Source organism: Ranitomeya variabilis, chromosome 4 (assembly GCF_051348905.1).
Source record: "Ranitomeya variabilis isolate aRanVar5 chromosome 4, aRanVar5.hap1, whole genome shotgun sequence".
Classification (NCBI taxonomy): Eukaryota; Metazoa; Chordata; class Amphibia; order Anura; family Dendrobatidae; genus Ranitomeya; species Ranitomeya variabilis.
The window spans coordinates 606,198,626-606,213,059 of record NC_135235.1 but is presented as its reverse complement, the minus strand read 5'-3'; the positions used below and the strand labels follow the sequence as shown (position 1 = coordinate 606,213,059).

At 46.2% G+C, this 14,434-nt stretch overlaps 1 pseudogene; it reads left to right on the top strand.

Moving 5' to 3' along the window:
- Window positions 1–765: 765 nt before the first annotated feature.
- LOC143770748 (U2 spliceosomal RNA) lies at window positions 766–944 on the top strand (annotated as a pseudogene).
- The last annotated feature ends 13,490 nt before the right edge of the window (window positions 945–14,434 follow it).

The window sequence follows — 14,434 nt, the reverse complement described above, 5'->3', positions numbered from 1 at the left end:
TCTGTTGAGAAATTTGTTGGAAAGTATGATTTGTTGTCTGTTAGTATGAATGATTTTAGAGAAAAGAAAAAAGTTGTTAGGATGGTGCGTGAGGTTGTATGTGATATTATGGGATTGAGAGGTGAAGAGGTGCCTGAGATGTGGAAGAAACTAAGTATAGAAATTGTGACGAATAGACAGAGAGATATTGTTTGGATGATGTTGCATGATATTTTGCCTGTTAGGGATGTGCAAAAGAGGAGGGATTTAATTAAATCTTAGGTACGCCCGAGGGAGGGATGTGGTGCGAGAGAGCATGTTAGACATTTGGTTTGGGACTGTAATTTTGTGTATGCTGTATGGAAAGGTATAGGTGGTCTTTGTAAGGAATTGGCTGGAGTATCGTATCTTAATTGGAAGCTTGCAATGTTTGGAATGGGTGCGTGTAGTAGGGTGAAGGATAGGATTTTATGGCTGTTGGTTGTATGTGTAATTGAAAGTATATGGGATGCGAGGAATTTGTTAGTTTTCAGGAGGAAGAAAATGTCTGTTAATGAATGTTTGAGTTTGATTCATTCACGTATGTATGTGATTTACCTGTGGGACCAGAAACGAGGAAGTGTTATTGATGCTGAAGGAGTTTGGAAATTCAAGAAGTGGAGATTTGTTGTGAAGTTTAATTAGTGTTCTTTGTTGTGATTTTATTTTTTGAATATATGCCATGTATGATGAAGGCGAGTATCATTTGAAGCTTTTTTTTAAGCTGATTTGATTGAGCATTGGGCTCTGCCTATCTGAGTTGGGAAAAAAAAAAATCTGTTATCAGTTTAATATCTGATACGTCCCCTATTTGGGGACCATATATTAAATGGATTTTTGGAACAGGGAGATGGAAGAAGAGCTTGCTCTGTCCACTCCACGCATTGACCCGTTATTGCAGTATCTCCGGGAACAGTGCACTCCTTCTCTGATCCAGTTTCTAAAAACAGATTGAATTGAAATCAGCGCAAGTTGTCTTTTAACCCTTTATGTGAATTCATTTCAGGGTCAAAGAAGCACATTTCAGATGCCAAATGTAGCATTTTGCTTGATTTCCCTTGACCATTTTCAACATTTTGTGTGCCTTTCCTTGCTTTCACCTAGGTATGTCAAGTAGGGTTGAGCGAAACGGATCGGTCATTTTCAAAAGTCGCCGACCTTTGGCAAAGTCAGGTTTTATGAAACCTGATCCGATCCCAGCGTGGGATCGGCCATGCGGTACACGATCTTCGCGCCAGTCGCGTTTCATATGACGCTTAAAGCGCCATTTCTCAGCCAATGAAGGTGCATGCAGAGTGTGTGCAGCGTGATGACATAGGTCCTGGTCCCCACCATCTTAGAGAAGGGCATGGCAGTGATTGGCTTGCTTTCTGCGGCGTCACAGGGGCTATAAAAGGGCGTTCCCGCCGACCGCCATCTTACTGCTGCTGATCTGCGCGTAGGGAGAGGATGCTGTCGCTTCATCAGAAGCAGGGATAGCGTTAGGCAGGGTAAATTGACCCCAAAACCGCTTGTGCTGTAGCAATTTCCACTGTCCAACACCACCTTTTCTGTGCAGGGACAGTGGAGGCTACATTTCTGTGCAACAGCTCTGTAGGTTATAAGGCTCCCTGATAGCTGCGTTGCTGTGTGTACGCCGCTGTACAAACCAACTGCTTTTTTCAAAGCACAAATCCTGTTGCTCCTTCCTTTCTGCACAGCTATCTTTTTTGTTTGTCCACACTTTTGACTTGTGTACAGCACTCCTTTTTATTGCTGCCTGCCACACTTTTCTGAGATTACTGTAGGGAGATAGTAATTGTGGTACAGTCCCTTTTATTTTTTTTGTTATATCTCTTCAAGCCACTTTCTGCCACAGAAAACCTACTGTATAACTGTGGGCCTGATTTTTTCCTAATTCTCCCATTAAAAAAAAAAAAAAGTGGGAGATTAAGATTGGCAAATCTGCATTAGTGCCAGTCCTGTGTGTGGCTTCTGTCTTTTTTTTCTGCCACAGAAAACCTACTGTATAACTGTGGGCCTGATTTTTTCCTAATTCTCCCATAAAAAAAAGAAAAAAAAAAAAAAAAAGTGGGAGATTAAGATTGGCAAATCTGCATTAGTGCCAGTCCTGTGTGTGGCTTCTGTCTTTTTTCTGCCACAGAAAACCTACTGTATAACTGTGGGCCTGATTTCTTCCTAATTCTCCCATAAAACAAAAAAAAGTGGGAGATTAAGATTGGCAAATCTGCATTAGTGCCAGTCCTGTGTGTGGCATCTGTCTTTTTTTCTGCCACAGAAAACCTACTGTATAACTGTGGACCTGATTAAATCACTTGTCTCCCATATCCCAAAAAAAAATTAAAATAAAGGGAGAATAATCTTGCCAACTCTGTGCATCTGTGCAAGTGCTGTCTGTGTATCTGTCAGTCATTTTGTGCCACAGGAACTATACTGTGATATAGTGGGCCTGATTACATCCCTTGTCTCCCATATAAAAAAGAGGGACATTTCTATTTCCAGTGTGTGCATCTGCGTCAGTCCTGTTAGTGTCATATCTGCCAGCCTCTGTCTGCCAATCAAACAGTGTAGTGTAATACAGTGGGCCTGATTTTTCCCTGCATTCTCCCACACATAAAAAAGGTTGATTTAAATTCAAAATAAGTTCACGTACACCTTCTACCTGGTTTTACCGGACCTCCTATCGGTTGTTAGTTAGGTTACATTTTTCCAATAATGAGGAAGTCTGGTGGAAGAGGTCGTGGCCATGGGCGTTCATTGCCAGCTGGTAATGATGGTAGATGTAGTCTGGCTACACAAGGCCTCAAAGGCTCCCTTTTCTGGGAGTAGGAAAACCGCTTTTGAAGCCGGAGCAGCAGGAACAAGTATTGGCTTTCCTTGCTGACTCTGCCTCTAGCTCTTTTGCCTCCTCCTCCTTGGAAAGTGCCAAATGTCAGAGCAGTGCATCGTCAGTGGATGCTCCCAGTCAGGAACAAGTCGCTTCCTTGTGTACTTCACCCAGAACAACAGTGAAGGATGCGTCAGGCAACACAACTGGTTACTCCATGGAGCTCTTTACACATACCGTGCCTGGGTTAGAAAGGGAAATTGTTAACAGGCCATGCCCATTACAAGATGAATCGGACATGGAGTGCACAGATGCACAGCCACAGCCAGATTATTATGCTGTTCCTTTGACTCAGATCAGAATCTGACCCCGATGAGACTATGGAGCCCCGTCACGAACGCTATAGCACCGGCTTACACGGTGACCCAGAGGAAGGTGCACAGAACATAGAAGAGGAGGTCATAGATGACCCAGTTGTTGACCCCGATTGGCAGCCATTGGGGGAACAGGGTGCAGGTGGCAGTAGCTCTGAAGTGGAGGATGAGGAGCCGCAGCAGGCATCAACATCGCAACAGGTTCCATCTGGCAGGCCCGTATCTGGCCAAAAACGTGTGACAAAACCAAAGCCGGTTGTAGAACAGCGTGGCCATCAGGTTAAATTAGGTCAGTGTGCAATGCCTGAAAAGGTATCCGATAGGAAGAGTGCAGTCTGGAATTTTTTTTACACAAGATCCCAATGATCAGCGCAAAGTCATCTGTAAGAAATGCTCAAGGACCTTCAGCAGAGGTCAGAATGTTAAAAATTTAAATACAAGTTGCATGCATAGACATTTAACCACCATGCACTTGCAAGCCTGGACAAACTACCAAACGTCCCTTAACGTTGTAGCACCCTCTCAGAATGAAGGTAGTCAGCAACGCGACATCCCTTCCCTCACTGTAAGCCCAGCGTTTACCACACCACCTGCAGGTAATGTGGCGGTTTCGTCGCAAGGCCAAAGCAGTCAGGGAATCACCAGGTTTGTGGTCGGAAAAACTGTATGTAGAGCACCATCAAGAATACCGTCACCAACCCTCTCTCAATCACCCATGTCCACCGGCACCCCCGCTAGTTCCACCGTATGCAGCTCTCCAGTCCAGCTCACCCTACATGAGACTCTTGTTAAGAAAAGGAAGTACTCATCCTCGCATCCGCGTGCACAGGGTTTGAACGCCCACATTGTTAGACTAATCTCATTAGAGATGATGCCCTACCGGTTAGTTGAAACCGAAGCTTTCAAAGCCCTGATGGACTATGCTGTACCACGCTACAAGCTACCCAGTCGACACTTCTTTTCGAGAAAAGCCATCCCAGCCCTCCACCAGCATGTAAAAGACCGCATTGTCCATGCGCTCAGGCAATCTGTGAGTAGAAAGGTGCACCTGACAACAGATGCATGGACCAGTAGGCATGGCCAGGGGCATTACGTGTCCATCACGGCACACTGGGTTAATGTGGTGGATGCAGGGTCCACAGGGGACAGAAATATTGGGACAGTTCTGTCTAGCCCACGGTCTAGGAAACAGTTGGCTGTAGGCGTTCTTCCCCCCTCCTCCTCCTCGTCCTCTAGCAGAAGCGAGAGCTCATCCACAGACCACAGTCGCACGACCACTCCATCCGCAGCTGCCACTGTTGCACACGAGGTGTCCAATTATGGAACAGCTTGTGGCAAGCGTCAGCAGGCTGTATTGGCAATGAAGTGTTTGGGCGACAACAGACACATGGCGGAAGTTCTGTCCGAGTTCTTGCAGCAAGAAACTCAGTCATGGCTGGGCACTGTACATCTTGAGGCAGGCAAGGTAGTGAGTGACAACAGAAGGAATTTTATGGCTGCCATAGCCCTTTCACAACTAAAACACATTCCTTGCCTGGCTCACACCTTAAACCGGGTGGAGCAGTGTTTCCTCAAAACTTATCCGGGGTTACCCGACCTGCTGCTGAAGGTGCGCAGACTTTGCTCTCACATCCGCCGTTCGCCCGTACACTCCATCCGTATGCAGAACCATCAGCGGTCTTTGAACCTTCCCCAGCATCGCCTAATCATCGATGTAGCAACAAGGTGGAACTCCACACTGCACATGCTTCATAGACTGTGCGAACAGAGGCGTGCTGTTATGTATTTGTGGGAGGATACACATACATGGGCAGGCAGTTGGATGGCAGACATGGAGTTGTCATCTGTGCAGTGGTCGAAGCTCCAAGACCTGTGTCAAGTCCTTCAGTGTTTTGAGGAATGCACACGGCTGGTTAGTGCAGACAATGCCGTAATAAGCATGAGCATCCCCCTAATGCGTCTGCTGATGCAAAGTTTGACGCACATAAAGGAGCAGGCGTCTGCAGCCGAGAACGAGGGAAGCCTTGATGACAGTCAGCCATTGTCTGCTCAGCGAAGTCTACAGGACGAGGTGGCGGCCGAAGAGGAGGACGAGGAGGATGATGGGGAAGAGTATTTTTTGAATGAGGAAGCTTCTCAGGGGCCAATAGAAAGTGCTGGCGGTGCAAGGCCGGGTTCAGGGTTTTTGAGGGAGACAAGTGACGCTGATTTGCCCGAAAGTGCTCCTCAACCCAGCATATGCACTGACTTGACAACTGGAACATTGGCCCACATGGCGGATTATGCCTTGCGTATCCTGAAAAGGGACCCACGCATTATAAAAATGATGACCGATGACTAGTGTTGAGCATTCCGATACCGCAAGTATCGGGTATCGGCCGATACTTGCGGGTATCGGAATTCCGATACCGAGATCCGATACTTTTGTGGTATCGGGAATCGGTATCGGGATTAATATCAATGTGTAAAATAAAGAATTGAAATAAAAAATAGGGATATACTCACCTCTCCGGTGGCTCCTGGACTTTACCGCCGTAACCGGGAGCCGTTGTACCTAAGAATGCGCGCTTGAAGGGCCTTAGATGAGGTCACTGCGCTCTGATTGGTCCGTAGCGGTCGCGTGACCGCTACGCGACCAATCACAAAGCAGTGACATCACCTAAGGTCTTTCAAGCGCTTGAAATACCTTAGAAGACGTCACTGCTTTGTGATTGGTCGCGTAGCGGTCACGCGACCGCTACGCGACCAATCAGAAGCTGCGGACGTCTTCTAAGGTATTTCAAGCGCTTGAAAGACCTTAGGTGACGTCACTGCTTTGTGATTGGTTGCGTAGCGGTCACGCGACCGCTATGGACCAATCAGAGCGCAGTGACCTCATCTAAGGCCCTTCAAGCGCGCATTCTTGGGTACAACGGCTCCCGGTTACGGCGGTAAAGTCCAGGCTGCGTCGGAGGGTGAGTATATCCCTATTTTTTATTTTAATTCTTTCTTTTACACATTGATATGGATCCCAGGGCCTGAAGGAGGGTTTCCTCTCCTTCAGACCCTGGGAACCATACAGGATACCGTCTGATACTTGGTGTCCCATTGACTTGTATTGGTATCGGGTATCGGTTTAGATCCGATACTTTGCCGGTATCGGCCGATACTTTCCGATACCGATACTTTCAAGTATCGGACGGTATCGCTCAACACTACCGATGACGATTACTGGCTGGCCTGCCTCCTTGATCCTCGCTATAAAGGCAAATTGCAAAATATCATGCCACATGAGAACTTCGAACAACTATTGTCAACCAAACAAGCAACTCTGGTAGACCGTTTGATTCAGGCATTCCCAGCACACAGCGCCGGTGATGGTTCTCACACGAGATGCAGGGGGCAACAGGGCAGAGGTGTTAGAGGTGCACAAATCAGAAGTGGCGTTGGACAGAGGGGTGTTCTGACCAGGTTGTGGAGTGATTTCGCAATGACCGCAGACACGACAGGTACTGCAGCATCAATTCAAAGTGACAGGAGACAGCATTTGTCCAGTATGGTTACTAACTATTTTTCCTCCATTACCGATGTTCTCCGTCAACCATCATTCCCCTTTGATTACTGGGCATCCAAAATAGACACCTGGCCTGAATTGGCCGAATATGCATTGCAGGAGCTTGCTTGCCCTGCAGCTAGTGTGCTATCAGAAAGAGTATTCAGTGCTGCTGGTTCAATACTGACCAAAAAAAGGACTCGTCTGGCTACCCAAAATGTTGATGATCTCACCTTCATTAAAATGAACCACTCATGGATTTCAAATTATTTTGCCCCACCTTTCCCGGCTGACACCTAGCTTTCCTGTAAAAAGGTCTTGCTTTGGGACTGGTATTACTGACTGTTCCAATCTCTTAATTTGCTGCGGCTGTTTGTCCAGCATACGACATGTTTACGCCTCCCTAAATGGCCTAACTCCCCCCACGGGGCCGTGGTCTCGCCACTTGGCGCAAGCACCCGTAAGAGTGCCGTTTGTCTGAAGAGGTGGGTGTGCCCACTTTTGGTCGACGGCACTGGCACTGGGTCCCTCATAGTACAATGAAGTGTCTCTGGCGGTGGTGGCGCGCACCCAACGTCAGACACACCGTTGTAACATGAGGGGCCCGCCGGCCAGGAGAGAGTTTCCCCCACCCAGGTCAAACTGTGCTCTACCACTTGCAAAATTATCTCTCGCTGCTCCACCACTGTTAAGTCTATGCGCTGAAATCCTTCAATGGCTGGCACAGACAATAACAATTTGTTGACATGTATGATGCTAGTTTAAATAGTCAGGGGCCCTGTCCTACATTTACACCAGTAAATACTTTGTGCCAAATTACAATGTCTGAAAGTCAACATAGGAGCACACCCCTGTACCTAAGTATGCCACCCTTTTTTTTTTTTGGGGGGGGGGGTTGGTTTTTTTGGGAGACATTAACATCTATTTTGTTTTTGGGAGTACTTACTCTGTCAGACACTCCTTCCAATTGTCCTCCACTGACCACACCAATGCTGCCTGTGTACCCCTGTTGCCAAATTTATGCTGCATAGAGCCTATTTTATTATTTTAGGCCTAGGAAGTCTGTCTGCGGTCCCTCCTTCCAATTGTCCTCCTCTGTCCACACCAATGCTGCCTGTGTACCCCTGCCACATCATGGAAGCTGCATAGAGCCTATTTTATTATTTTAGGCCTAGGAAGTCTGTCTGTGGTCCCTCCTTCCAATTGTCCTCCACTAACCACACCAATGCTGCCTGTGTACCCCCTGTTGCCAAATTTATGCTGCATAGAGCCTATTTTATTATTTTAGGCCTAGGAAGTCTGTCTGCGGTCCCTCCTTCCAATTGTCCTCCGCTGACCACACCAATGTTGCCTGTGTACCCCTGTAACCAATTTAAAACTGCATAGAGCCAACTTTTATAGTTAACACATACTACCTTTGTCTGTCTGCGCCACTAAATCACGCTGTCCTCGACTGAAAAAGCTGAGCTTCAACCTTCAGGCTCTCATTAGGTAGTTGTTTATATAAGACAGCAGTTGCCCTACTACTTGGGTTGGGGCCTAGTAACGGTGTCTGACGCTCAATGGTGTTCTCTTCCTCCTTGGTTTCCTCCTCCAGGTTTCCTTGTCTGAGCTTCAACCTTCAGGCTCTCATTAAGTATTTTTTAATGTGTCACTGCAGTTGGCCTACTACTTTGGTTGGGGCCTAGTAACGGTGTCTGCCGCTCCTTGGTGTTCTCCTCCTCCTTGGTGTACTCCTCCAGGTTTCCTTGTCTGAGCTTCAACCTTCAGGCTCTCATTGAGTATTTTTTAATGTCACACTGCAGTTGGCCTACTCCTTTGGTTGGGGCCTAGTAACGGTGTCTGCCGCTCCTTGGTGTTCGCCTCCTCCTTGGTGTTCTCCAGGTTTCCTTGTCTGAGCTTCAACCTTCAGGCTCTCATTGAGTATTTTTTAATGTCACACTGCAGTTGGCCTACTACTTTGGTTGGGGCCTAGTAACGGTGTCTGCCGCTCCCTGGTGTTGTCCTCCACTGTATAAAGCTGAGCTTCCGTCTTTAGGCTTTCGGCCTATAGTACCAGATATTAAACTGCATTTGGCCTTCAACTTTGGTTGGGCCCTACTAACGGTGTGTGCCGCTCCCAGGTGTTGTCCTCCACTGTATAAAGCTGAGCTTCAGTCTATAGGCTTTCGGCCTATAGTGTTGTGAACTGTGTTTCTGGGCTCCCTCTGGTGGTCACTAACGGTATTGTGTGAGGCATGTCTTGTTGCAGGCCTAGGCTCCAGCTGTGTCATTAAGCAGCGGGTGTTCCCTATTTAGGTCTCCTCTGGACTCAGTCTCTTGCCTGGCATCGTTGTATCCAGTCCTATAAGGTCTCCTCCTGATTCCTTTTCGTCTGTTTCATGCAAGAAAAGCTAAGTCCATTTTGAATACTTTGGATCATTTGCATTTTTCAGTGTTTTTGTCCAGCTTGCTTAATATGTGATTTTCTAGCTCGCTGGAAGCTCTAGGGTGCTGATATTCTCCCTCCGCACCATCAGTCGGTGTGGGGGTTCTTGAAATATTCAGCGTGGATGTTTTTGCAGGGTTTTCTGTCATGAATCCCAATGGCTAGGGATAGCACAGGACAAGCAAAGTACAAATATATTACGGACGAGCTCTAGGGTGATGGAACCTGGGCTGACCGCTGCCCTACGCCTGACAAATGCAACTAGAGATAGCCAGGGAGCGTGCCTACGTTGGTTCTAGATGCCACGCACCAGCCTAAGAGCTAACTAGCACTGCAGAGAAAATAAAGACCTCACTTGCCTCCAGCGGAATGAACCCCAAAAGATATAGTTGCCCCCCACATGTATTGACGGTGAAATGAGAGGAAGGCACACACATAGAGATGATATATATAGTTTTAGCAAATTGAGGCCCGCTGTAAACTAGAAAGCAGAACGATACAAAAGGGGACTGAGCGGTCAGCAAAAAACCCTAATCAAAAAAACCATCCTGAGATTACAAGAACCCATGTGCCAACTCATGGCACATGGGGAGAACCTCAGTCCACTAGAGCTACCAGCTAGCATAGAGACATAATAAGCAAGCTGGACAAAAAACCAAACAACTGAAAATCAGCACTTAGCTTATCCTGAAAGATCTGGGAGCAGGTAGGCAGGAACCAAACAGAGCACAACTGAATACATTGATAGCCGGCAAAAGAAATGACAGAAAGGCCAGGTAAAATAGGAAACACCCAGCCACTGATGGACAGGTGGAAACCAAAGGCCGCAACCCACCAAAGTCACCCAGTACCAGCAGTAACCACCAGAGGGAGCCCACAAACAGAATCCACAACAGTTTTCTGCTGACCGCATAGTTCACTATCTATTTTCTGCCTATCTAGACTAGTGGGCCTCACTTTGCTGAATCTAGTTCATCTCTACGTTTGTGTTTTCCTCTTGCCTCACCGTTATTATTTGTTGGGGGCTTTCTAAATCTTTGGGGTTCAATTTCTCTGGAGGCAAGTGAGGTCTTATTTTCCCTCTAGGGGTAGTCAGTTCTCCGGCTGGCTCGAGACGTCTAGAATCAACGTAGGCACGTTCACCGGCTACTTCTAGTTGTTGTGTTAGGATCAGTTATGCGGTTAGCCTAGTTTCCACCTCCCTAGAGCTGTTCTTTTGTTTTTGTTGACCTTGCCGGAATTCCAGAGATCCTCTACCACTGGGATCATAACACTATAGTACCAGATATTAAACTGCATTTGGCCTACTAGTGTGGTTGGGCCCTTAAAACGGTGTCTGCTGCTCCTGGGTTTGCTACTCCACTGAACAAAGCAATGCCGCCTGTTTAGTCCTGTTACCAATTTTGAACTGCATTTAGCCTACTTTATTCTTTGGCCCTATATCTGTGTTTCCTCCTCATCCTGCCCATTGCCCAGCCACTGCAAGATGAGTCTGCTGGTACATTGCCCCAGAACACTACATTCCCCTTGCACTCTACACAGCCAGAATCTGACCCTGCTGAAAGTCAGGTTCCCCTTCCCGCATGCTATACCACCTTACACAGGGACAAAGAGGAAGGTGCAGATGAAAGTGCAGGTTCCTTCATCAGGTGGGGGGGCATACTCGTTGGCGACGTCACTGGCACAGGGCCCCTCAGAGTACACAAAAGTGTCGCTGCCGGTGGGAGGCGCCCCCGCCGTGCAAACACACCGCTGTACATTGAGGGGCCTTGTACCAGTGCCAATGCCAACGAGTGGGCCCCCCCTGCTTGCTCAGGATCACAGCACTTGCAAACTTGACATACTTACCTCTCCCTGCTCCACTGCCGTGACGTAGTCCACGTTTCCTGGGCCCACTAAAAACTTTAACCAGCCCTACCCCCCACAACTTTTGCCAAATGACCCCCAATTTCCAATGCCCAACTATTATTATAAAGTAAATTATTATTGACAAGCTTCAGTAACAAGAATGGATGTTTTTGCCATTAAAATGGGCACTGTAGGTGTTTTCCTGGCCTCCACTCACTGCCGACTATGCTTCCCCATTGACTTGCATTGGGTTTCATGTTTCGACCAATCCACGACCTCGACTTTTCAATAAGATTGGCCGATTTCACTCGACTCGACTTTTGACAAAGTCGGTTTTCGCAAAATCCGACTCGACCCAAAAAAAGTAAAAGTCACTCAACCCTAATGTCAAGCATTTTATTGCATCCAATATGCAATCAATTAATCAGTCTGTCTTTGTTGATTGCAACAGGTGTGTTAAGATGTAGGCCTGAATAAGGTCTTAGTTACAGTGTTGCAAATATATTGTGCCATCTACAAAATTAGGCCCCTGCTGTTAGTACTAAGTGATTAAATTGAAGTATCCAATGAGTAGTTCTGCGAAAACAGCAATAAATAATATTATGTGATAAATCACATGATCCTACCAAAATTTAGGGAACATAGCTAAAGCAGGAATTAAAACATAACTTTTAATAAATATAATATAAATAAGTAAGAAATGTATGAAACGAATGTCACCAAAAACGTGTCAATAAAAAGTACCACTAGGTATGTTCAAAATTGTGTACCATACATAGATAAGCACTAATGGATTAAAGTCAGGACACTGGCAGTAGTCCAGTGTTCCAATGTATAGACCAAGGAACCTGGTTTAATGACAGAAAAGCATAAACCAATGGTACTTGTAAAGTACCCAAACAATAAACAGGTACCCTGGTTGCATTAATATTAGCAGTCAATCATATATTGAAAAAATAAATAATAAAGAGGGGTACAAATAATTGGGAGAATAAATAATTATGGAACAATCTCACCAATTATTGTCGAGGATAAGAGAGCCGGAACCCCAGTGGTGCTTCTATGAACAAGTCCGTTTTGTCGCACGACTTCAGGAGACAATTCCCTGTCAATCCCTGTGGGGCTATTATTGATCTCAATCCCCGAACTCCTGCCCTTACAAGGACAGTCCACAACTACCCCTGCAATATAACAAGCCCTGCACTCTCCCTGTTAGAAGGTCCCAACGCGTTTCTTTGCAAGCAGGATCATGCAGTCCAGCATAGAGGGTGGCAGCTCTATCTTTAGCACTGAAGCACTTTATCTCCCAGGATCATTAGGGGACTAGCTTGCTGGGAGATAAAGTGCTTCAGTGCTAAAGATAGAGCTGCCACCCTCTATGCTGGACTGCATGATCCTGCTTGCAAAGAAACGCGTTGGGACCTTCTAACAGGGAGAGTGCAGGGCTTGTTATATTGCAGGGGTAGTTGTGGACTGTCCTTGTAAGGGCAGGAGTTCGGGGATTGAGATCAATAATAGCCCCACAGGGATTGACAGGGAATTGTCTCCTGAAGTCGTGCGACAAAACGGACTTGTTCATAGAAGCACCACTGGGGTTCCGGCTCTCTTATCCTCGACAATAATTGGTGAGATTGTTCCAAAATTATTTATTCTCCCAATTATTTGTACCCCTCTTTATTATTTATTTTTTCAATATATGATTGACTGCTAATATTAATGCAACCAGGGTACCTGTTTATTGTTTGGGTACTTTACAAGTACCATTGGTTTATGCTTTTCTGTCATTAAACCAGGTTCCTTGGTCTATACATTGGAACACTGGACTAATGCCAGTGTCCTGACGTTAATCCATTAGTGCTTATCTATGTATGGTACACAATTTTGAACATACCTAGTGGTACTTTTTATTGACACGTTTTTGGTGACATTCGTTTCATACATTTCTTACTTATTTATATTATATTTATTAAAAGTTATGTTTTAATTCCTGCTTTACCAATGAGTAGTTCTGCCATACATACCACATTTGTGCCCGCACAAATTCTTTGGTGAAACATTGTCTCCCTCTTGTGGACCACCGACTTTTCATCAATGCGGTGTATTATATGCATTAAAAAAAAAAAAAAAAAAGTAAAAATGGTGCCTGTGCTGATCTTGAATATGCTTGTCTTGTCCATCTACACCTGTGTGAGTATTCTAATGATTTTGACCAACCAGGTGCGCTGCCTGCAGTAGATAGAATCTTAGCACGGAACATTCATGTGCAGTCACAATGGGGATGGAGGGTGTGTCAAAGTAGGCGGAGTTATGCAGATTCAAAACGCATTGTGCACAGATTGAACACACACAGCAGAACTGTCATTGAAAAAGCATCCAGAGTTTCTGGAAATGTCTTCCCTGCGGCACTCTTTTGCTCTGTCTCCACAATGGGTGTCAGTTTTAGGCCTAGGTGTGGCAGAAGTGGCAAACCATTTCTGGTTATCGCTTCTCGGCCTTTTGGCTAAGATCAAGTGCAGTGGCTTATGGTTGCTGTGCTTGGTCTAGTCTAAGGTGCCCAGGGTACCCGGCTCCTTGGCCTGGGGGGATTGCCCCACTTACTGGTGGGGCTTCACCCTCCTGCTGCTATTGGGGAGTCGGCTTAGTCCCTGGGCAACGAGAGGCGATCTGTTATGATCCTTAGTGGTTGAGGATCACAAATAACTCCAGCTAAGTAACAAACATAGGACAAGCTCTAGGGAGGTGGCAAACTGGACTGACCGCAAATCTGAACCTATCCAAACACACTAGAAGTAGCCGGTGAACGTGCCTAAAAATCCTAGACATCTCGAGCCAGCCTGAGGAACTAACTACCCCTAGAGAGAAAAAAAGACCTCTCTTGCCTCCAGAGAAATAATCCCCAAAGATATAGAAACCCCCAACAAATAATAATGGTGAGGTAAGAGGAAGGCACATACACAGGGGTGAAAGCAGATTCAGCAAATGAGGCCCACTAATACTAGATAGCAGAAAATAGTAAAGGGGTCTGTGCGGTCAGTAAAAAACCCTTACAAAATATCCACACAGATTTCAAGAACCCCCGCACCAACTAACGGTGTGGGGGGAGAAACTCAGTCCCCTAGAGCAACCAGCAAGCGAGGAGATCACATCTTAGCAAGCTGGACAAGAAACATGATGAATGCTGATAATCAAAAAATGAACGGACAAAAACTTAGCTTGTCTTGGAGAGGCTGGGAGCAAGGTAATCACAAGGAATCTGAAGAGCACTGAATACATTGATAGCAGGCAAGGAACTGAGTATCCAGGTGAGTTAAATAGGAAACAAACCAAGGATAACAAACCAGCTGATGCAGCCAAACTGCAGAAGACAACACTACACAGTACCGCTTGTGACCACTAGAGGGAGCCTA